The sequence below is a fragment of the Schistocerca gregaria genome, chromosome 1, assembly GCF_023897955.1.
Source record: "Schistocerca gregaria isolate iqSchGreg1 chromosome 1, iqSchGreg1.2, whole genome shotgun sequence".
Taxonomy (NCBI): Eukaryota; Metazoa; Arthropoda; class Insecta; order Orthoptera; family Acrididae; genus Schistocerca; species Schistocerca gregaria.
Genome location: NC_064920.1, coordinates 233331948 through 233355721, shown reverse-complemented (window position 1 = coordinate 233355721; position 23774 = coordinate 233331948). Strand labels below are relative to the sequence as shown.

General features: G+C 43.6%; 1 protein-coding gene and 1 non-coding gene across 3 annotated transcripts in view; one reads left to right on the top strand and one right to left on the bottom strand.

Moving 5' to 3' along the window:
• The window catches only part of LOC126338532 (serine-rich adhesin for platelets-like), a 2400280-nt gene that overhangs the window by 1703635 nt on the left and 672871 nt on the right, over window positions 1-23774 (top strand). The gene's annotated exons all lie outside the window — the stretch shown is intronic.
• Window positions 9052-9124, bottom strand: Trnaa-cgc (transfer RNA alanine (anticodon CGC)). The gene has a single exon. It is a non-coding gene; the product is annotated as a tRNA-Ala (tRNA).

Here is a 23774-nt window from a genome sequence, read left to right as displayed (position 1 = left end):
GTTTGTCTACGTCTGCATTTATGACACTCCTGTGTAGCACCACTTGTCAAAAGCTTCTTCCGTCTCCTTGTCTTTATTGTTTATCCTCCACGTTTCACTTCCGTGCTAGGGATGTCTTATCACCGAAACAACTGGTTTCCGGTTATATCTGTTTCTTTTTTTTTTCAACTCCTGTTCAACCCGAGCGTTAAAACCGCTCAGAACAACCGTTTCTGAAACAATCGATTTTCTGTTTTTTATTCGAATTATTTCCTGTGATAAGCGTAAAAATCGAAATTTTTGAAATTTGTGGTAAGTTCCTATGGGACCAAACTGCTCAAGTCATCGGTCCGTAGGCTTACTCACTACTTAATATAACTTTAACTTACGCTAAGTACAACACATACACCCATGCCCCAAGGAGGAGAACCTCCGACGGAGGTAGCCGCGCAAACCGTGGCAAGACGTCCGAGACCGCACGGCTACCCCGCGCGGCGTAAAAGTCGAACAAAGATTGAAAATATTTTGACTGCCCCAGTATTAAGATACGTGGAATCAAAATATTAAATTAAACAGGCTAATGAAATAAAACTTACTCCGTCCACCGCTCCCTGTTTTTCTCGAAAAATGGTAAAACTACAAAAAAATCACCATGTTCTCCTATTGATTCTAATTATTGGGAACTCTGCTCAAAAATAATGCTGTAATCGAGTATCATACCACTATTTGACCATTACGAATCGTCCGTGTTAAAGCGTTAAAACTGAGGTTAAAGAACTCACAACAGGCCACGCCACATGGTAACAGGTACAAAATTGGCTCAGTAGGACCGTACTAAGTTTCATGACCTGTGTTTTTTTACTTGTTTATTTCGACATTGTTAATAAAATAGCGCTGATCGCTTATCCTGGTTTCTAAAATAACGCAATATTTCAAACCAGTAGTAATTTTACTAAGAAATTTTTTCAAGGTTTATTTAAAAACCAAAAATTATAGCTCTGCTGCTTGATATTTCGGTTTCTGTGACCTGCTATTAGTAAAAAAATAAAAAAACCTGTTACAACCGGGACCAAACAAAAATCGAAAAATATCGCCTATTCATAACTAAAATACCTGTATCGATTTTATCCGGCTGGTTTTTCCCATACCTACTCCGTACAAGGCTGCTGTCCAAACAAATAGCTCCAGAAAAAAGTTCCTAACCAATTTGTATTTCATGAAAACGAATAACTTTTTCTCAGAATTTTAGTTGTTGCCATTTCCAGTCTATTTCAGATACTCTCTATTCGATCATCGTTCAGCGTCACGTTCATTGAGATTAAAAATCATGCAGTGGGGCACGCAACAACCCAGTTAGTTATTTGGCTTCCCAAATACCTTAACAAATCTCGTCTACTACTTTTAGCGACTTACTTCTAAGCCAAATTTTCTCATGTATATATGTGCATACTGAAGTGACGATTGAAAACTGCAGGGGCGCAAAGCCACTATGCCAAAGTGGCGTAGTGGTCCGCGCATCTGCGTTGTGAGCAGGAGACCTGAGTTCGAATCTCTCCATCGTTATAAATTTTCATTCATTACTTTTGTCTGCATATATACGTCACAGATGTTTAAGACTGGAAAAGTCGCTGGAATCATGAAGTTTCATTTAATTCTCTCAGCTTCGCTTCTTTTGATTCAATTTTACTTTTGTTGATATTCATCTTGCGAACTGTTGTAAAGACAGTATCCATTCGATTCATCTGATCTACCAAGTCCTTCCCTTTCTCTGAGAGAACAACAATGTTCGCTTACTTTTATAGTTTTTCGGCACAATCAAATGAGAATTTGTAGTCATCTTTAGCCTGACAATAGATAAAAATTATAAACTGTTGTATTCACCAAATGCACTCGGGCGTCATACATCTAAATGTGGCAGGAAGAGAACCACAAAAGCAGTTGCTGTTAATGAGGGGCCATGCTTGCAGGAAGCTGGCATATAGAGTCGTCACAAGGCCAAACAGGGTTAGCCAACAGCTGTGATAAAAATAAATGGCACCACAGATTAGCAATAATATTCAGTGATTTACTGATAAAAGTTTTCATAACTGGTGTGTGAAGATTTTATATGACCATAACGTTCAGTGTTGCCTTGCGTTGATCGATCTATAAACATAGATACAGTCCTAGACTAGTGAATGATGACTAAAATGATTTGTATAGTGTCCTGTTTCGCTCGTCTGGACAGTGACTGTCAATGAGTCTTGAGGCACTGTCTGAGACACTGACCTGATACTTTCTTGCGGTGCTACCCACTGAATGGAGCAACGTATCTGCATATATTCAAGTTTGGGGACACACGTCCATTTGGGAAGTATTTGTTTCACGTAAGGCAGATGTGTAACATTTCACGTTCACTGTGGTTTCCATTTCAGGCCTGATCGGACCTTCCTTTTCGAATAGGCATCGTATGAAAGCAAGTGTTCAAATGTGTGTGAATTCTTAAGGGACCAAACTGCTGAGAGAATCGGTCCCTGGACTTCCACACTACTTAAACTAACTTAAAATAACTTATGCCAAGAACAACACACACACCCATGCCTGAGGGAGGACTCGAACCTCCGGTGTGAGGGGGGGCCGCACAATCCGTGACATGGCGCCTCAAACCGCGCGGCAACTCAGCGCGTCCGAATGAAATCTGCCAAGTAACTATGTACGCAGTGTAAAAAAGATACATCCTGCAGGAGCTTCCCGTTGCGTTGTCAGTAATACTTACGGTAAGAGAAAGGTGTCGATATTTTGTGGCCGAACTGAAATTCAAACGTGTCTGCACTGTAGAAAGGAATATGTACTTCGACAGAATTTGTAGTTACCTCTGATAGACTAAAGTGCGCGTCATTTACGACGACGGCCGAGTTTAGGTTCGTTCTGCGCATCTGACGTCACAAAACAGTCAGCCAATGAGCAGAGAACGACATTGCCAGAGCTAGAATTCAGTGCAGAACACGGACGATGGTCTTCAGTTTTAGAAACGTTCAGTCATAAATAAAGTAATTGAACAAAAGCAGTGTCTTGATAGCAGACTTTCTATAAAAGAAAGTTTGGAAAAAGCATTCTTTATACCAATTGCTTCATATTCTATTAATTAATTAAACCAAACAAGCAATAAGCCTTCTAATTCAGGCGATAGCAAGGAAATTCTCACTAACTGCTTTTTCGCAATAAAGAATAGCGGCAAGTGTTTGTTTCCTATTGTAATTCGATGAAACGTGAGTAATTCATAGTTATACCAACAGTGTTTGTGGGTATTTTGGCGGGACAGAGTGGCCGAGCGGTTCTAGGCGCTACAGTCTGGAACCGCGCGACTGCTACGGTCGCAGGTTCGAATCCTGCCTCGGGCATGGATGTGTGTGATATCCTTAAGTTAGTTAGGTTTAAATAGTTGTAAGTTCTAGGGGACTGATGACCTCAGAAGTTAAGTCCCATAGTGCTCAGAGCCATTTTTTTTGCTAAGCAAAAGTTTCTGACTTCAAACACTGTTCGGTGCTTAATATTTTCTTTATTTAAAAACAATATCGAAGTGTCTTAACTTCATGAATTTTATTCGTTTGAATGTAATTTTTTGAAATTTTTAGTGGCAACTAAAATCGACTCTACTGATAGTATACGCTATGGACTTTTACCTCTGCAAACTCTTCAAAATTTCGTGCAATGGTTTACTACATTTAATGCTGCACAATAACTGCGTTGAACACCGAAATAAAATTAAGTCATTTATGAGGGGGGGGGGGGGGGGGGAGGTATCAGTCAAGAAGATGTGTAAAAATCAAATTTTTGGGCCAAATAGTTTTGTGAAATCGAATGATAAGTGTGTCAAAGCAGTCGGAACACCATGTGTCTGCACAGGCGAGCAGTGCAGTGATGACAAAATCGCGCACAGCGCGGAATGCGGGGAGAACGTCTCTGTAGCAACGAAAGGGTGAATGCGGCCGTGGTGGCTTTACTTCATAAACTGCGCGTTTCCCCCTAAACCTAAGTTTGCGATCTATACTCTACTATACTATACTATGGCGCTGCTTCTCTTGGCGCGTGCAACTGGCAACACAGCAATCTCCCGCGTCTGGGCGGGTATGCGCGAGCCGCCAAGATAAAAGAATTGAACTATAATGTGATAGAATTTTTTTAAAGAATCTGTTAACAGCCTGCCGGCTGCTGTGGCCGAGCGGTTCTAGACACGTCAGCCCGGAACCACGCGACTGTTACGGTCGCAGGTTCGAATCCTGCCTTGTGCATAGATGTGGGTGATGCCCTTAGATTAGTTAGCTTTAACTAGTTCTAAGTTCTAGGGGACTGATGACCTCAGATGTTAAGTCCCATAGTGTTCAGAGCCATTTCAACCTTTTTTTTTTTTTGTTAACAATCTGAAGTTAATTACTGGCTGGTCGTAACTGGTTCTAGCGTTGTGAAGTGCTTCTGTCATTGTCTAGTAAAAAAGATAAGAAATTCAAGAACATAACAGATCACTTCTGCTCCACGAACAGTATATTTTATAGAATTGCAATATCACCACGAAATCTCAGATTGTTTATTTCTTGTCCCCGAACTTCAGTTCCCTTCGAATGTTTCTTCTTTGTGTCCTTTAGCGATCTGTATACCGGGCGATCAAAAAGTCAGTATAAATTTGAAAGCTGAAAAAGTCACGGAATAATAGAGATAGAGAGATACAAATTGACCCACATGCTTGGAATGACATGGGGTTTTATTAGAACCAAAAAATACAAAAGTTCAAAAAATATTCGACAAATGGCGCTTCATATGATCAGAATAGCAATAATTAGCATAACAAAGTAAGACAAAGCAAAGATGACATTCTTTACAGGAAATGCTCAATATGTCCACTATCATTCCTCAACAATAGCTGTAGTCGAAGACTAAAGTTGTGAACAGCACTGTCAAACATGTTCGGAGTTATGGCGAGGCATTGGTGTCTTTCAGCATCCCTAGAGATGTCGGTCGATCACGATAGACTTGCGACTTCAGTTAATCCCAAAGCCAATAATCGCACGGACTGAGGTCTGGGGACCTGGGAGGCTAAGAATGACGAAAGTGGCGGCTGAGCACACGATCATCACCAAACTACGCGCGCAAGATATCTTTCACGCGTCTAGCAATATGGGGTGGAGCGCCATCCTGCATAAACATCGTACGTTCCAGCAGGTGTTTATCAGCCAGGCTGGGGATGTGCGATTCTGTAACATATCGGCGCACCTCTCACCCGTCGCGGTAACAGTTTTGCTGTCCAGCACCATCTGTCGGACATTTCATGAACTTTGTTTTTATTATTATTATTATTATTATTATTATAACAGAACACCCTGTCATTCCAAGCATGTGTGTCAATTTTTACCTGTCTTTGTACATTATTCTGTGGTTTATTAAGTTTTCAAATTTATACTGACTTTTTGATCACCCAGTACAGACCGAACAACATTGGGGACAGACTGCACGTTTTATCTCGTTCTTCTCACAAGGGAACCTCCACATCGCACCCCCCTCAGTTTTAGTTATAAATTGGCACAGTGGATAGGCCTTGGAAAAATGAACACACACCAATAGAGAAAACAGGAGGAAGTTGTGTGGAACTAGGAAAAAAATAAGAAAAATATACAAACTGAGTAGTCCATGCGGAACATAGGCAACATCAATGATAATGTGAGCTCAGGAGCGCCGTGGTCCCGTGGTTAACGCGAGTAACTGCGAAACGAAAGGTCCTTGGTTCAATTCCTCCCTCGAGTGAAAAGTTTGCTTTCTTCATTTCCTCAAAGTTATGAACTGTCGTTCGTTCATTGACGTCTCTGTTCACTGTAATAAGCTTAATATCTGTGTTTTGCGACCGCAGCGCAAAACCGTGCGATTAGTGATTATCACATTCACAAGAAAACCTAAATCGGGCAAGGTAGAAGAAACTTTTTACGCATTCGCCAAGTGTACAAGTTAGGTGGGTCGACAACATATTCCTGTCATGTAACGCACATGCCGTCACCAGTGTCGTGCAGAATATATCAGACGTGTTTACCTGTGGAGGAATCGGTTGACGTATGACCTTGCGATCAAATGTTTTCGGTTGTCATTAGAGAGGCACGTCCTTTCCTCTACTAACCGCACGGTTTTGCGGTGCGGTCGCAAAACACAGAGACTAAACTTATTACAGCGAACAGAGACGTCAATGAACGAAGGGACAGATCATAACTTTGCGAAAATAAAGTAAATAAACTTTTTACTCGAGGGAAGACTTGAACCAAGGACCTCTCCTACCGCAGATGCTCACGCTAACCACGGGAGCACGGCGCTCCTGAGCTCAGACTATCCTTGATGTTGCACATGGACTACTCAGTTTGTATATTTTGCTTATTTTTTTCATGGTTCCACACAACTTCTTCCTGTTTTCTCGATTGATCTGTGTTCAGTTTTTCAAGGCCTATCCACTGTGCCAACTTATAACTAAATCTGAGGAGGGTGCAATGGGGAGGTTCCCTTGTCAGCTATTTCTTTCCCTTCGCGTAATTCGGTATTTTATCCTTGCTGTCTTCAGAATTTCAAAGAGTACAGCTTTGTTTACAACAACAACAACAAGAGTTGCAGCTCTATATGACGAGGTGATTTGGACATTGGACAACACGAATGCTATTTTTTTTAACTTTACATTGAAGATTTTAAACTAAATTCTGTGACAAGAAGCAGCCTGGAGCACACTTTTGTCCGAATAATATGCCCGGGCACTTGACAAACATGACAATACGTAAACAGTAGGGACGTCCTTGCGGTGGAAAAAGGCTTGGGGAAAACAATGCGTCACGGTTTGTTTGTTGTAAATCCCATACGCGGGACGAGGGCTCTCGGCTGTTGACATGTTTTGGCCGGGCGGGCTCTTTGTTCTACACGCATGAGGGCTTCGGTTACAATTAGGGGAGCGATGCGGACACGCAGCCGCGGCGCACAATAACGCGGTCGTTCCGCCGCGGGCAGAGCTCGGCGGCTCGCTGGCTGGCGCTGGTAGCTGCGAGCGGCCGCCGACTGACCTTTCACCCTGACCCCCGCGGGTGGTGCCCGAGCAGTGGCCGACTCCGCTGCTACTCCGCGAAACACACGCCGGACGCCTTACATCGCGCAAGTCCGACACAATTGGGCCGTTTTCGAGTGCTTACTGCGGCAGACTTAATTAGAGATCGGCAGTATTTCAAGTTATTGTTACTCGCTGGCTAAGCCGCCCGTGTGGTATGAATGGGAAAAACCGATCGGTTAAAACTGATACCGGTATTTTAGTTTTGAATAATCGGTATTTTTCGGTCTCGATTATAACAAGTGTCTTTATTTCTTTACTAGTAACCGGAGTATCAACTAGTCAAGCAGCAGTACTACATCTACATCTATACTCCGCAAGCCACCCAACGGTGTGTGGCAGAGGGCACTTTACGTGCCACTGTCATTACTTCCCTTCTCTGTTCCAGTCTCTTGTGGTTCGCGGGAAGAACGACTGTCTGACAGCCTCCGTGCGCGCTCAAATCTCTCTAATTTTACATTCGTGATCTCCTCGGGAGGTATAAGTAGGGGGAAGCAATATATACGATACCTCATCCAGCAACTCACCCTCTCGAAACCCGGCGAGCAAGCTATACCGCGATGCAGAGCGTCTCTCTTGCCATGAGTTTGCTAAACATCTCCGTAACGCTATCACGATTACCAAATAACCCTATGACGAAACGCGCCGCTCTTCTTTGGATCTTCTCTATCTCCTCCGTCAACCCGATCTGGTACGGATTCCACACTGATGAGCAATACTCGAGTATAGGTCGAGCGAGTGTTTTGTAAGCCAGCTTCTTTGTTGATGGACTACATTTTCTACGGACTCTCCCAATGAATCTCGACCTGGTACTCGCCTTACCAACAATTAATTTTATATGATCATTCCACTTCAAGTCGTTCCGCACGCATACTCCCAGATATTTTACAGAAGTAACTGCTACCAGTGTTTGTTCCGCTATCATATAATCATACAATAAAGGATCCTTCTTTCTATGTATTCGCAATACATTACATTTGTCTACGTTAAGGGTCAGTTGCCACTCCCTACACCAAGTGCCTGTCCGCTGCAGATCTTCCTGCATTTCGCAACAATTTTCTAATGCTGCAACTTCTCTGTATACTACATTATCATCCGCGAAAAGCCGCATGGAACTTCCGACACTATCTACTAGGTCATTTATATATATTATGAAAAGCAATGGTCCCATAGCACTCCCCTGTGGCACGCCAGAGGTTACTTTAACGGATGTAGGCGTCTCTCCATTGATAACAACATGCTGTGTTCTGTTTGCTAAAAACTCTTCAATCCAGCCACCCAGCTGTTCTGATATTCCGTAGGCTCTTACTTTGTTTATCAGGCGACAGTGCGGAACTGTATCGAACGCCTTCCGTAAGTCAAGAAAAATAGCATCTACCTGTGAACCTGTATCTAATGTTGATGGTGTTGGGACAGCAACCAGCCACAAATTTACTTTCAGTTACTTTATTCAATGGGTACCGTTACCGGTTTCGAATCGTTAGGATTCATCTTCAGAAGGTCTACACGCTTTCTGTTGTGTACATAGTTCCGCGTAGTCAGCTCGTACACATCTTTCCCACTAGAGCGCGCCCCGTTAAGCACAACAGCGCAGGCGCAGCGTTTGTCTGTCTCCGCATTACGAGATGGCGCTGCCATAGAGACGGATCAAATTCTGCTTCCGCCGATCCGCGTATTAATATGTAACGCAGCCAATGAGATTGCTGCTAACGTAGAACTTTTTCTTCTCGCTGATCACACTCGCGCAGTGATACCTGAACGCGTGAGGTATTATAACGAGTGTACAGACCTCCGATTAGTCAGGAGGAGGAGATTAGTGTTTAACGTCCCGTCGATAACGAGGTCATTAGAGACGGAGCGCAAGCTCGGGTGAGGCAAGGATGGGGAAGGAAATCGGCCGTGCCCTTTCAAAGGAACCATCCCGGCATTTGCCTGAAGCGATGTAGGGAAATCACGGAAAACCTAAATCAGGATGGCCGGAGACGGGATTGAACCGTCGTCCTCCCGAATGCGAGTCTAGTGTGCTAACCACTGCGCCACCTAGCCCGGTCACGATTAGTCAGTCTGCATTTGTGTGCACCAGTCTGTACCAGTCTACATTTGTCTGTACCAGTCTACATTAGTCTGTACCAGTCTATACTCCAAGTTTCAGTCTGCGCCTAACAAGATTACCATATTCCTGTACATAGCCATGAAGATAAGTGTATAGACACTTTTGTAAAGTATCAGAGATATATGTGAGAATAAGATTAACGTACCAGTACCAAAGGAACTTCAGACTGTCAATTGTAAATAGCATCCAGAACCAAGTTAAGTAATTTTTATGCTTTTTATTATTTTAATGAATGTGTGTGAAAATTAATCAAGTTCTGTTTAAAGTTGGTCACCGTCAATCTGCTACTCTACGCGTGCAAGTGGCATTTCTATCGTCTGACCTAACGGCAGAAGATAAACACGCCACGATAAGACCAGGAGACATATTGCTGACACCTGCCTACTTCGTTAGAGCAACAAGTCAAATAATCTGATGGTGTGTGTATTGAAGGTCTTACAGTACGCACACCACACTTTCTTTATAACATCTAGTGTGTTTTTTTACAGATTAATTGTCCTAAAATATAAATAATACATAATTATAAGCACGCCACACACAGATGGTTGCGTTACAGATTTTCGCTGCTACTTCGCGAAGCAGGCGCCGGACGTCTTAAATCGCGCAAGTGCTACACAATTGGGCCGTTTTCGAGTGCTTACTTTAGCAGACTTAATTAGGGATGGGCAGTATTTCAAGTTATTGTTACTCGCTGGCTAAGCCGCCCGTGTGGTACGAATGGGAAAAAAACGACCGGTTAAAACCGATACCGGTATTTTAGTTTTGAATAATCGGTATTTTTCGGTTTCGATAATAACAAGTGTCTTTATTTCTTTACCAACCAGAGTATCAACTAATCAAGCAGCAGTACTAATGTTGATGGTGTTGGGACAGCAACCAGTAACAAATTTACATTCAGTTCCTTTATTCAAAGGGTACCGTTACCGGTTTCCAATCGTTATGATTCATTTTCAGACGGTTTACACGCTTTCCATAACATGTGGTACACATATAAGTTTTGAAAATATTATTATAAACAAATAATGAGTTGTCACTCCGTTTTTTATTTCAAATTTCACGAAATCTGGCAACCCTAGCAGGAATAGCTCTGAATAGGTCGGACAAACACAGTGCCCGCGTGTCGTGGTCTTGCGGTAGCGTTCTCGCTTCCCGGGTTCCCGGGTTCTATTCCCGGCGGGGTCAGGGATTTTCTCTGCCTCGTGATGGCTGGGTGTTGTGTGATGTCCTTAGGTTAGTTAGGTTTACGTAGTTCCAAGTTATAGGGGACTGATGACCATAGATGTTAAGTCCCATAGTGCTCAGAGCCATTTTTGACAAACACAGTGCAAGCAGTCTCTTTAGTAGATTCGTTATATCTTGTGTGCTGGTATAGTGCAATTGTTTTTGATCTTCTGATGACTTTTGTAGGTTACACAGTAAACGACTGTGTCATCTCCGAACGACACAGGGTGGCTCTGTCTCCTAAGTCATTAGTATAGGTGAAGAACTGCAGAACGCTTGTAAAACGTCTTTGGCAAACGTCATGTATCACCTCGGTTTCAGTAGATAACTACCCGTCAGTTATTAAGAACTGTGACATTTCTGGCAGGAAATCAGGAGTCTAACCACATAGCTGAGAAGATACTCCACAGGCACCAATTTTATTCGAGGCTTCTTGTGAAAAACTGTACCAAAACTTCTGGAAATGTAGTAATATGGAATCAGCTTCACATCCTCTGTAGATTGCACTCATTATTTGTTGTGAATAAAGAGTCAGTTGTGTTTCACAAGAACGACATTTCTTGACCCCGTTCTGGTTATGTGCCAAGTATTTCATAATATAGGAACACAGCATATGTTCCACAGTATGTGTCAAGAAAAAAGATAAGTGGAAATATGTCAAGCAAAACATGGCATTCCTCATTAGAATTGCAGAAAATAATTTTAGTCTTATAAATCTTATAACATCTGAAGAAAAATCTTATCGTCAGTAGGAAAATAACTCAGTCATGTGATTAATGGGAGAATTTGTATTCTATTTTATCAGTAAACAAGGTACGAATGACCGAGACGATTTTATTGTCTATGTGGTTGCTGAGTCCACGAAAAGTGCTAGATACTCGAACGAAAAAGAAATATGTCTAAATATGTTACAGGAACTGATTAATAAGACGATATAAAGGCTAAGGGCCTCGGGAAAGGACGGAACATTTTTCAGTTCTCAAAGCAACTGTACCTTGAATCTTAAATTACAGAGTTAATAAGACTTATTAAACTACCTGCTGGATTAAAACTGCGTGCCGCACCGGGACGCGAAGGTGAATTTCCCGCTCGTTACGAACAGTCGCCTTAACCTCTTCGGCTGCCTGAGCATCTTCCTGGTCCGACCCAAACATCCATAATATCTAATGTCTAATCCACATACTGCTAACACATAGATTCTCACATAGGAAGAGACATTGTTTTCCTCGTCAGTTTGGCTTGCTTTGACATGAAATACAACAGTGCAGTGACTGTATTTTACAGTGTCTGTATAGTTCGATGCAATATTGATTAGGACATGCATGCAACTCTGTCGGAAAGGGTAACTCGGGCAAAGAACATACGTCGCTTTCGTCGCCTTCGAAGCAATGTTTTGAAGAAATTTCTGTAACATATAACATGCTGGAATACATTAACTTTTGTAGTTGTTGTTTTGTATTCCGTTATTTTAAGTGACCAGCAACTATTGTGGAAGCAAAGGTGGCCCAGTCGTGATATGCCACACTGCAAAGCCGAAGGGTCTCGGGCTCAAATCTGGGACAGTCCTAGCATTTTTACCCGACACTTGTCACTCGTTTCGCAACTGGAAACGTTAATTAGTGCGGGAAACGCCGAGCTGCGCCGTAGTTCGGAGTTCAGGTTAAAACGTAAGTCCACCTATTACGAACTTGGGGAAGTCAGTACTAGGGTCGAATTAAGGCAACAGCATACCGTCTCGTGTGCCATCATGCATAGTAAAACATTGTGACGTTTAAACCAACCTTCGGTTGGGTTAAAGATTGATTTTTTTGAAATTATATTAGCACTATTACTAATACGTACCTGTTACCCGTGTAATAAGTTCCCCACTAGATGTATAAGTGCTTGAAATGAAAACGACACATACGGGACAAAAGTAAGTAACAAATGATAGTACATTTACTCCTCTGTGAGACAAGACGGTCAATGCCTTTATGGGAAAATACCGGCTGCTGCCAGTGGAACCATGATTGTAACTGCACGTGCACCTCTTCGTCCGAAACAAATCGAGGGCCCCGAATGTCAATCTTCAGGGCTCCAAAAAATTGAAAATCGCGAGGGGAGAGATCGCGATGTGTAAGGGTTTCCCAGCGAAACTTATTCACGCTGCTCCAAACAACCTTGGCAACATGTCGACCTGCCATCTCGATACGATCGTTTCGACTACGCTGCAGAAGTTTCGCGTGGAAGCTCTTGCACGTCCTCCACCCAGTCGCAATCTCTTCCCACGCGATTTCCATATTTTTGGAGCTCAAAAGAAAGACCTTCGTGGTCGTCCTCGGACGTGGATGTGTACGCCTAGGTACAGTTATGGTCCCGTAGGCAACCACAAACTTCTTTCCATGAAGGCATTGGCCATCTTGTCCCACAGGGGGTAAATACATTATTTCATTTGACCGTCTCTTATATAAAAATATGTCGTGATTCACCAACAAAAAAGAAAATTTTCACTATTCACCTCGATTTTGGGTTGCAACGAGAGAACTATGCAATTTTATTTACGTTGATTGTCTGCTTTTAAACAAATCCGTAAGATTCGTTGCCTGTCGCTGTAAAAGGCAGCCACAGAGTTTCGTTCCCTCCCGCAACCTACTCGTTTTACGCTCACATATCTCCTTGCGGTCGGGATGTTACTCTCCCGCTTCAAATGTATTCGTCACCTCCCTCTCTCTCTCCAGCTCCCTTCCCCCCTCCCCTATTGTGTTGGCACGGTAACCAGTGACCTCCTACGCCTTCGTCAGATGAAGAAAAGATTGTATGACAGACATTTCCAGAGTAACGGAAAGGTTGGTTTGAGTTGCAACGTTTCATGAAAAGCCAAAATGCTCGAGTTCCACATTCGAGGTCTCCGACAAGTCGTCTGCGGAGGGAAAACTATGTCGTATCGCAGGGTAAGTAGAGAATGGCGAGCACCGTCACTAAGTCTCGCGGCCTGAGCTTAATTTTAGGGTTGCGTGCATCAGTCGGTAAAAGCGGAACGCCTATAGCATACCTTTGTCGTCCGCCTGTCTGTCTCTCCGACTGCTAAAAGTCCTTTTTCTCAGGAACGGGTAAACGTATCAAGATGAAATTTATGTGTTATACTGATGTCTATGGTCCGTTTACGGTATAAAAAATTGAAACCTCTACGTCGCTGCATTCAAACGATACGGCCATTTACGTCACATAATTGGTACTCTCAGACTCATTCATCAAAACCAATAGTGTATTTTCCGTTCCTCCACAATGACCAAATTTGGCAAGAAGTACAAATACATGAAAAAAATCCGAAAACAGTTCATCTGTAATCATATCACAGGAAAAAAAATACCGTGTGATCGAAAAGTCAGTATAAATTTGAAAACTTAATAAAACACGGAATAATGTAGATAGAGAGGTAAAAATTGACACATTTGCTTGGAATGACATGGGGTTTTATTACAACAACAAAAACACCCCATATTGCTATAAGCCTAAAAGGTCTCTTGCGCGCGTCGTTTGGTGATGATCCTGTGCTCAGCCGCCACTTTCGTCATGCTTGGCCTCCCTGGTCCCCAGACCTCAGTCCGTGCGATTATTGGCTTTGGGGTTACCTGAAGTCGCAAGTGTATCGTGATCGACCGACATCTCTAGGGATGCTGAAAGACAACATCCGACGCCAATGCCTCATCATAACTCCGGACATGATTTACAGTGCTGTTCACAACATTATTTCTCGACTACAGCCATTGTCGAGGAATGATGGTGGACATATTGAGCATTTCCTGTAAACAACATCATCTTTGCTTTGTCTTACTTTGTTATGCTAATTATTGCTATTCTGATAAGATGAACCGCCATCTGTCGGACATTTTTTGAACGTTTGTATTTTTTTGGTTTTAATAAAACCCCATGTCATTCCAAGCATGTGTGTCAACTTGTACCTCTGTATCTACATTATTCCGTGATTTATTCAGTTTTCAAATTTATACTGACTTTTTGATCCGCCAGTATTTTTGTCATTTTTTATCCAACGGCAAATTTGAAATTAAAACACTCAGTAGTTCTGCAATCAGGCTCACTGGGTAGAGGTGGTAAAATTCAAAAATCAGGCAGGGAATGGCTTTATTGACATCTTGTAACATCGGGTGTACTGCCGGTGGTCTGCGTCTTCCCGCACGATATTTCGACGTCGAAATATCGTGTTGGGAAGACGTGGACCACCGGCAGTACACCCGATTTTACGAGATGTCAACAAATAGCCGGGAAAGTCTTAGAAAATGGCTTTATTGCTCATATATTGCATTTCGGAATTTATCCAACATCAGATATCCAGATCCGAATGAAGCTTGTGTAGAATAAGCTGGATAGAAAGACTGAGTAATGAAAGAGTACTGGAAAGGGTTGGTGAGAGAAGATGTCTGCTGAAGGTTGTAAGAGGAAGGAAAAAGAACTAGTTGAGACACTCATTGAGAAGCGAGCGCTTGCTAGCAGATGCTTTGGAAGGATTGGTTTGTCGGAGAAGACTGAGGGGAAGAAGGAGACACAAGATGATAGGCGACATAAAGGGAAGAGGAAACTATGCAGACCTGAAGAGGATGGCGGAAGACAGGACAACATGGAGTACTACCAAGTGAAAACCTGCCTTTTGGCAGAACACTGATGATGATGATGATGAGATATCCAGCAGCTATTGCTGCGCGTAGATATGGCAGACTAGTCTGAGAGTATTTGTTTCACATAAAAGTTGAAACGCCGTATCCACGTGCTTTCGCTCCTGGATATCAGATGATGGAGAAATTCCTATCGCGTCGTATGGGTAATAAAGTCATTCCTTGTCTGGTGTTTGGCTTCTACCGTTGCGATCCAGTCAGACTGACGAACTACTCATTATTGTAACAATGGTCGTCTGACTCCAGCGTGACTTCATCTCGCAATTTTATTATTGAAATTAAAAAATTCTCGAAAATCTTGTAAACACTGGGACTGATTTCTTGCCAGTATCAATTTCAATAACAGGCAAAAATGGTCGAGATTCGCGATTTACGCAATGGATCAACTGTCTATACGCACTGATCAGCCAAAAAATTATGGCCACTGCACACCGCGATGTTGGATGCCGCCTGGTGACGTTGTGAACACGTGACGCGCTATAAAAAGTGTGTAAGCGCAGCAGAGACAAATGGGGATCACCCTAGCGAAGATATAGGCTCTGCAAATGGGGATATTCGTTGAGAGAAGGGACTATGTCTAAGGACAGATTCTTGTGAACGAGTATCTCTAATACCGTGAAGGTGGTCGAATGTTCACGCCCTTTCGTCATGACCATCTACGGAAAGACGCAGGACAGTGAAACTACCACGAGGCACTAAATCGTTGGACGTCCATGACTCTTCACAGAAAGTGGGGTTCAGAGGCTTGTCTGCTCTGTAAAGGAGGAATAACGGTGATCTGTGGCATCTCTGCCGAAAGAGCTTAATGCTCGTGAAAGCAGAAGTGTTTCGGAGCACACCGTTCATCGTTCATTGTTGAACATGGAGCTGCGCAGAAGACCATCCTGACGTGTTCACATGTTGAGCCAATGGCATCGTCAATTACAATTGCAGTGGACAAGGGACCATCGGAATTCGACCGTCGATCAATGCAAACGTGTCGGCTCTTCGAGTGAATCACATTTTTGCTACATTAGGTCTAAGGTCATCTCCGCAAAGGCCATCATTGAGATGAACGGCGGCTCGTAAACTGCAGCGCGCCAAGGACGCTGGCTGGTGGGAACAGTATTACGCTATGGGAAACATTCACCCGCGCTTGCATGGGACCTGTGGTAGTAATCGAAGAAACGCTGACAGCTGTGAACCACCTGCATCCCTTAATGCTTGATGTCTTCCCCGACGGCAGCAGTATAATTATACGTGCAGAACCGTGCTACGGTTGTTTGAGTAGTATTGTAGTGAACTCACTTTCATGTCTCGGCGACCATACTCGCCTGATATGAATAATATGGGATCCATCCGGGTCGCTGTCGGATACCATCACAGCGTACGCAGATCTGCAACCCGTTACTACGCGCATACATGATCTGTGCGTAGACATCTAATGCCGCATACCTCCACAAACCTACCAACAAAGTGTGAGTTCCGTGATACGCAGAATCAGTGATGTACAGGGGGGCGTTTGAAGAAAGGTCCTTGCAAAAATAAAAACTACGTACTTGTTTGGAGTAAACCTTTTTTATTTTTAGACTTAGTCTCCTTTTAGACTTACATACTTTGTCCAACGCTGTCCTAATTTGTTGATCCCTTCCGAATAATAGGAATTGTCCAAGTCTACAAAATAGCTATCAGTTGCTGCAATCACTTCCTAGTTTGAATAAAATCTTCCTGAACAGCTGTAAACAATCCTTGAAACACTTCACACCATTCCGTTCTTGGTCAAGCGTGAGCAACCGCGGAAGCCATCTTGCAGACAGTTATCTCATGTCCAAATGTCCACTTCTTCAAATTGGGGAACAAATAGTAATCTGAGGGAGCCAAGTCTGGAGAACAGGGGGGATCTGAAACGAGTTGGAATCCTATTTCCATTAATTTTGCGACCAGAACTGCTGAGGTGTGTGCTGGTGCATTGTCGTGATGGGCCGGCCAGAGTGGCCGAGCGGTTCCAGGCGCTACAGTCTGGAACCGCGCTAACGCTACCGTCGCAGGTTCGAATTCTGCCTCGGGCATGGATGTGTGTGCTGTCCTTAGGTTAGTTAGGTTTAAGTAGTTCTCAGTTCTAGGGGACTGATGACCTCAGCAGTTGAGTCCCATAGTGCTCAGAGCCATTGCCGTGATGGAAAGAACCTTTTTGCGGTCCAATCACCGGCGTTTTTCTTGCAGTTCGGTTTTCAAACGGTTCAATAACGATGAATAATAGGCACCTGTAATAGTTTTACCCTTTTTCAGATAGTTGATGAGGATTATCCCTTGCGAATCTCAAAAGACAGTCGCTATAACCTCTCCGGCCGAAGGAATGGTCTTCGTCTTTTTTGGTGCAGATACTCCCTTGGTAACCCATTGTTTAGATTGTTGTTTGGTCTCAGGAGTATAGTAATGTATCCATGTTTCATCCACAGTGACGAAACGACGCTTAAAGTCCTGCGGATTCTTTCTGAACTGCTGCAAACCATCCTTGCAACACTTCACACGATTCCGTTTTTGGTCAAGCGTGAGCAATCGCGGAAGCCATCTTGCAGACAGTTATCTCATGTCCAAATGTTTATGCAAAATATTATGTATTCATTCATTCTAGACAGCCAAAGCAGAAGCAGTCTCATGCACCTTAACTCTTCTGTCATCCATCACTATATCATGTATTTTATTAATGATTTCTGAAGTCGTAACCGCCACTGGGCGTCCAGAACATTCAGCATCACTTGTTTCCATATGGCTACTCCGAAAATTTTCAAACTACTTATAAACTGTTCTAATCGAATGTGCAGAGTCACTGTAATGTTTATCAAGCTTCTCTTTAGTCTCCTGAGGCGTTTTGCCTTTCATAAAGTAATGTTTAATCAAAACACAAAATTCTTTCTCGTCCATTTTTTGACAATCACTCGACTTCCTTGATTCACACGAATGCCAAACGCAAAGATATAGACCAATATTGCCTTCTACCATAGATACTAGTAGACTGGTCTTGGTGTGCAGAAGCTATAGGGCTGGTGAGGCTCCAACATAAAACACGTGACTGTTGGCAAAACGTAGCAGGATTTCAAATCAGCGGTCTGCCATCCCATGTTTGTATCTTACTTTATCCACATTGACTGCCAAACGCTGCCAACAAAAATTACTTTTTTATTTGCGAAAAATTATGTCAGAACTAAATTTGACCTGGATTTGTTCACAGTACTATTTATAAAATCTAACAAATACATCGAACGCCCCTCTGGTGGGCAGCGGAACGAAATTACTATAAACTATCAATTAAAGTCAAATGTCGTTAAAATTCTTTTAAACAGAAAGAGTGGGCTCGTGTCAAAACTTTAAATATTGAATTCGCCGCGTTTTGAGCTCTAGCCACTTGTAAAAAAAATGGGATATGGGAATTATGTCAACTATAGGTGCCAACATTGTCGACTTTAGGAGCAGGTCCATTTTAATCAATTTTAGGTGCACTTCAAAGGTTCAGTTCCTACTATTTTTACAAACGTTTGAACTATCAGTTTAAACAAAAAATTATATTTTAGATGAAAGGTGAGACTTTGAAGTTTCAGAAAATAATTTTGGAGCCTACATTTATTTAATAGTATTTGAAGGGTAGAAAAAAATTCTCTTCATGTGTCGGCTATAGCTGCTCTTACCTTATTATAATTTCACTTATATATATAGAAAGGCGCCTATGTGCAGATGGCTTAAAGTTTTTCCGTTTCAGGGCCTGTATCCAAAGCTGTCTTCGGTTATCATCCTTAGTGAACCTATGAGTAGGAACGAGAAACAGTTATACTTACTTCTGTAACTGAATTATCACAGATACGTTCCAAAATGTAATATGAGTCTAACTTTACAGGCATGACTTTCAACACCTTAATTTACGTGATACTCTATTTCAAGTGTAAAAAACATATAAAAGTCACTTCAGCAGATTTCAATAAACGCATCTGCACTATCGTAGAAACACACGTGAAATGTAATGCCATTTCTCCCGACAAAACGCTGAGTACAGCCATAAGCGCAACACGAAACAATCATATTTTGCCAACATTCACGTGACTTTAGCCCAGAGATGTTGGAGCCACGAAAATGACGTCAGGGCCAGTCTATTATATTTATGGTCGAAGAATATGGCTGGAACTTGGTGTGTGTGTTCTTGCCAAAGATATTACTAACTAAACATGACATCGATACGCGCCGGTGGTGCCATCTCTCGGACTTTGCACGGACTTTCCAAAGGCCCCTCGTATTTCGTTCCAAAGATGGACAAACGTGCTATTAAGGAGGTGGTCATAATGTTTTGGCTCATCAGTGTACATAATTAAGTTTGTATGGAAGCCTCAGTGCGCCAGTCATACTCGACCCGAAAAAATTTTTCCACGGTGATGATTACAGCTGTACGAATAGCCACCGTACTCTGAGCGGGAGGGTGTGGCAGACTGCAGATTTCCCGAGACCAGACCGAGCCACACGTGTCGAGTTTTTAAGACGGGCCAGAGAGCCGGGCCGGCCGCGGTTGCCTGGACGCATCTGGCGCGGCTGGATCCGCCACCACGACTGCTCTGGCCGTAATTAAAACGGCCCGCCCTCGCCCTCCCCACCCGCCTCTATCGGATCCCCATTAGGCGCGCCTGATATCCACTTAGGCCTGCGGGCTGCACGCCGCACGTGTCCCGTATCCGTTTCCGCTCCCAGCTTTTGTCCCGCTGTGTGCCGTCTCTGACCTCTTCCGCGCTCCGGGCGCGGACCTGCGCGCTGATGCGCAATTCATTTCACACGCTCGCCACTCAGCTATTTGATTTTCTGGCGTAGAAAACGCCGCTCCATACCTACACTACTGGCCATTAAAATTGCTACACCACGAAGATAACATGCTCGAAATTTAACCGACAGGAAGAAGATGTTGCGATACGCTAGTGATTAACTTTTCCGACCATTCTCACAAGGTTGGTGCCGGTGTCGACACCTACAACGTGCTGACGTGAGGAAAGTTTCCAACCGATTTCTTATACACACACAACAGTTGACCGGCGTTGCCTGGTGAAACGTTGTTGTGATGCCTCGTGTAAGGAGGAGAAATGCGTACCATCACGTTTCCGACTTGGATAAAGGTCGGATTGTAGCCTATCACGATTGCGGTTTATCGTATTGCGACATTGCTGCTCGCGTTGGTCGAGACCCAATGACTGTTAGCAGAATATGGAATCGGTGGGTTCAGGAGGGTAATACGGAACGCCGTGCTGGATCCCAACGGTCTCGTACACCTAACAGTCGAGATGACAGCCATCTTATCCGCAAGGCATTAACGTATCGTGCAGCCACGTCTCGATCCCTGAGTCAACAGATGAGGATGTTTGCAAGACAACAACCATCTGCACGAACAATTCGATCACGTTTGCAGCAGCATTGACTATCAGCTCGGAGACCGTGGCTGCGGTTACCCTTGACGCTGCATCACAGACAGGAGCGCCTGCGATGGTGTACTCAGCGACGAACCTGGGAGCACAAATGGCAAAGCGTCATTTTTTTCCGGATAAATTCAGGGTCTGTTTACAGCATCATGATGCTCGCATCCGTGTTTGGCGACATCGCGGTGAACGCACATTGGAAGCGTGTATTCGTCGTCGCCATACTGGCGTATCACCCGCGTCATGGTATGGGGTGCCATTGGTTACACGTCTCGGTCAACTCTTATTCGCACTGACGGTACTTTGAACAGTGGACGTTACATTTCAGATGTGTTATTACCCGTGGCTCACAGACAGGAGACAGACAGGAGCGCCTGCGATGGTGTACTCAACGACGAAACTGGGTGCACTAATGGGAAAACTTCATTTTTTCGGATGAATCCAGATCATGTTTACAGCATCGTGATAGGAGCATCCTTGTTTGGCGACATCGAGGTGAACGTGCATTGGAAGCTTGTATTCTTCGTGGCCATACTGGCGTATCACCCGGCGTGATGGTATGGGGTGCCATTGGTTACACGTCTCGGTCAACTCTTGTTCGACGACACTATGGGCCGAGGACGTCACATTTCAGATGTGTTACGACCCGTGGCTCTACCCTTCATTCGATCCCTGCGAAACCCTACATTTGAGGAGGATAATGCACGGCCGCATGTTGCAGGTCCTGTACGGGCGTTTCTGGATACAGAAAACGTTCGACTACTGCCATGGCCAGCACATTCTCCAGATCTCTCACCAATTAAAACTTCTGGTAATTGGTGGCCGAGCAACTGGCTCGTCACAATACGCCAGTCACTACTCTTGATGAACTGTTATATCGTGGTGAAGCTGCATGGGCAGCTGTACCTGTACTCGCCATCTAAACTGTGTTTGACTCAATGCCCCGGCGTATCAAGGCCGTTATTACTGCCAGAGGTGTTTGTTCTGGGTACTGATTTCTCAGGATCTGTGCACCCAAATTGCGTGGAAATTTAATCACATGTCAGTTCTAGTACAATATTTATGTCGAATGAATACCCGTTTATCATTTGCATTTCTTCTTGGTGTTGCAGTTTTAATGGCGAGTAATATAGTTAAGGTGCTGTGCCTTTTTTGTGCCCACTGGGCGCCGTTTTCTCGCGGTCCGCAGTTGTGCGAAAGGAGAGCAAAAGAGAAGGGAGGAGGGAGGGCGAAGTAGGCGAGGATAGAAGAAGTAAAACTACAGCAACAAGACGAAAAAGAGAGGATAGAAATAGAGGTGACTCATATGGGAGGAGATGAAAAGAAGTAGTGAAGAGACTCAGGTTCGGGAGTGATTAGCAACTGTTCTACAAGAAGTACCTCTCTCTGGCACGGAGACACTTAATTTTTGTTTTCGAGTACGACATTGCTTCCCAGCCTGCGGGTTAATTATGCCATGGGTGCATAAAATAAATATAGTTCGCGTAAAACACAACTAGCTCTTTATACTCATGAAGAAATGAGTGCTATCGACAGGGAACTTGAAATTGAATATATATTTTTAGATTTCTAGAAGACTTTAACACCGTTCCTCACAAGCGACTTCTAATTAAACTGCATCTCAATTGTATGACTGGATTCGCGATTTTCTGTCGGAAAGGCCACTATTCGTAATGACTGACGGAAATCCATCGAGTAGAACAGAAGTAATATCTGGCGTTTCCAACGAAAGTGTTACTGACCCCCTCGTGTTCCTGATTTACATGGATGATGAAAAATACAATCGAAGTAGCACTCTTGGATTGTTTTCAGATGACGCTGTAAATTATCGTCGTGTCATCAGATGATCAAAAAGAATTGCAAAATGATTTAGAGAAAATATTTGTTTGGTGTAGAAACTAGCAGCTGACTCTGAATAATGAATAGTGTGAACTCATCCACATGAGTAAATTCAACTACATACTTAAGGATTACAGCTACGAATAACTTAAATTGGAAAGATCACATAGATAATGTTACTGAGAAGGCAAACCAAGCACTATGATTTATTGGCAGAACACTGAGAATGTATGAAAATATTTTGTTAGCACCCAACTACATAGAGAACAATGATCATTATAACAAAATATATCAGAGCTTGCCTGGTGAAACGTTGTTGTGATGCCTCGTGTAAGGAGGAGGAATGCGTACCATCACGTTCCCGACTTTGATAAAGGTGGGATTGTAGCCTATCGCAATTGCGGTTTATCGTATCACGACATTGCTGTTCGCGTAGGTAGAGATCCAATGACTGTTAGCAGAATATGGAATGAGTGGGCTCAGGAGAGTAATACGGAACGCCGTGCTGGATCCCAACGGCCTCATATCACTAGCAGTCGAGATGACAGCCATCTTATCCGCATGGCAGTAACGTATCGTGCAGCCACGTCTCGATCCCTGAGTCGACAGATGGGGGCGTTTGCAAGACAATAACTGTCTGCACGAACAGTTTGACCACGTTTTCAGCAGCATTGACTATCAGCTCCTAGACCATGGCTGCAGTTACCCTTGATGGTGCATCACAGACAGGAGAGCCTGCGATGGTGTACTCAGCGACGAACCTGGGAGCACAAATGGCAAAGCGTCATTTTTTCCGGATAAATTCAGGGTCTGTTTACAGCATCATGATGCTCGCATCCGTGTTTGGCGACATCGCGGTGAACGCACATTGGAAGCGTGTATTCGTCGTCGCCATAATGGCGTATCACCCGCGTCATGGTATGGGGTGCCATTGGTTACACGTCTCGGTCAACTCTTATTCGCACTGACGGTACTTTGAACAGTGGACGTTACATTTCAGATGTGTTACGACCCGTGGCTCTACCCTTCATCCGATCCCTGCGAAACCCTACATTTGAGCAGGATAATGCACGACCGCATGTTGCAGGTCCTGTACGGGCCTTTCTGGATACAGGAACTGTTCGACTTCTGCCCCGGCCAGCACATTCTCCAGCCCTCTCACCAATTGAAGAAGTCTGGTCAATGATGGCCTATCAACTGGCTCATCGCAATACGCCAGTGGTATCGTGTTGAATCTGCATGGACAGCTGTACCTGTACACGCCATCCAAGCTCTGTTTGACTCAATGCCCAGACGTATCAAGGCCAGAGGTGGTTGTTCTAGGTACCGATTTCTCGGGATCTATGCAACCAAATTGCGTGAAAATGTAATCACATGTCAATTCTACTTTAATATATTTGTCCAATGAATACCCGTTTATCGTGTGCATT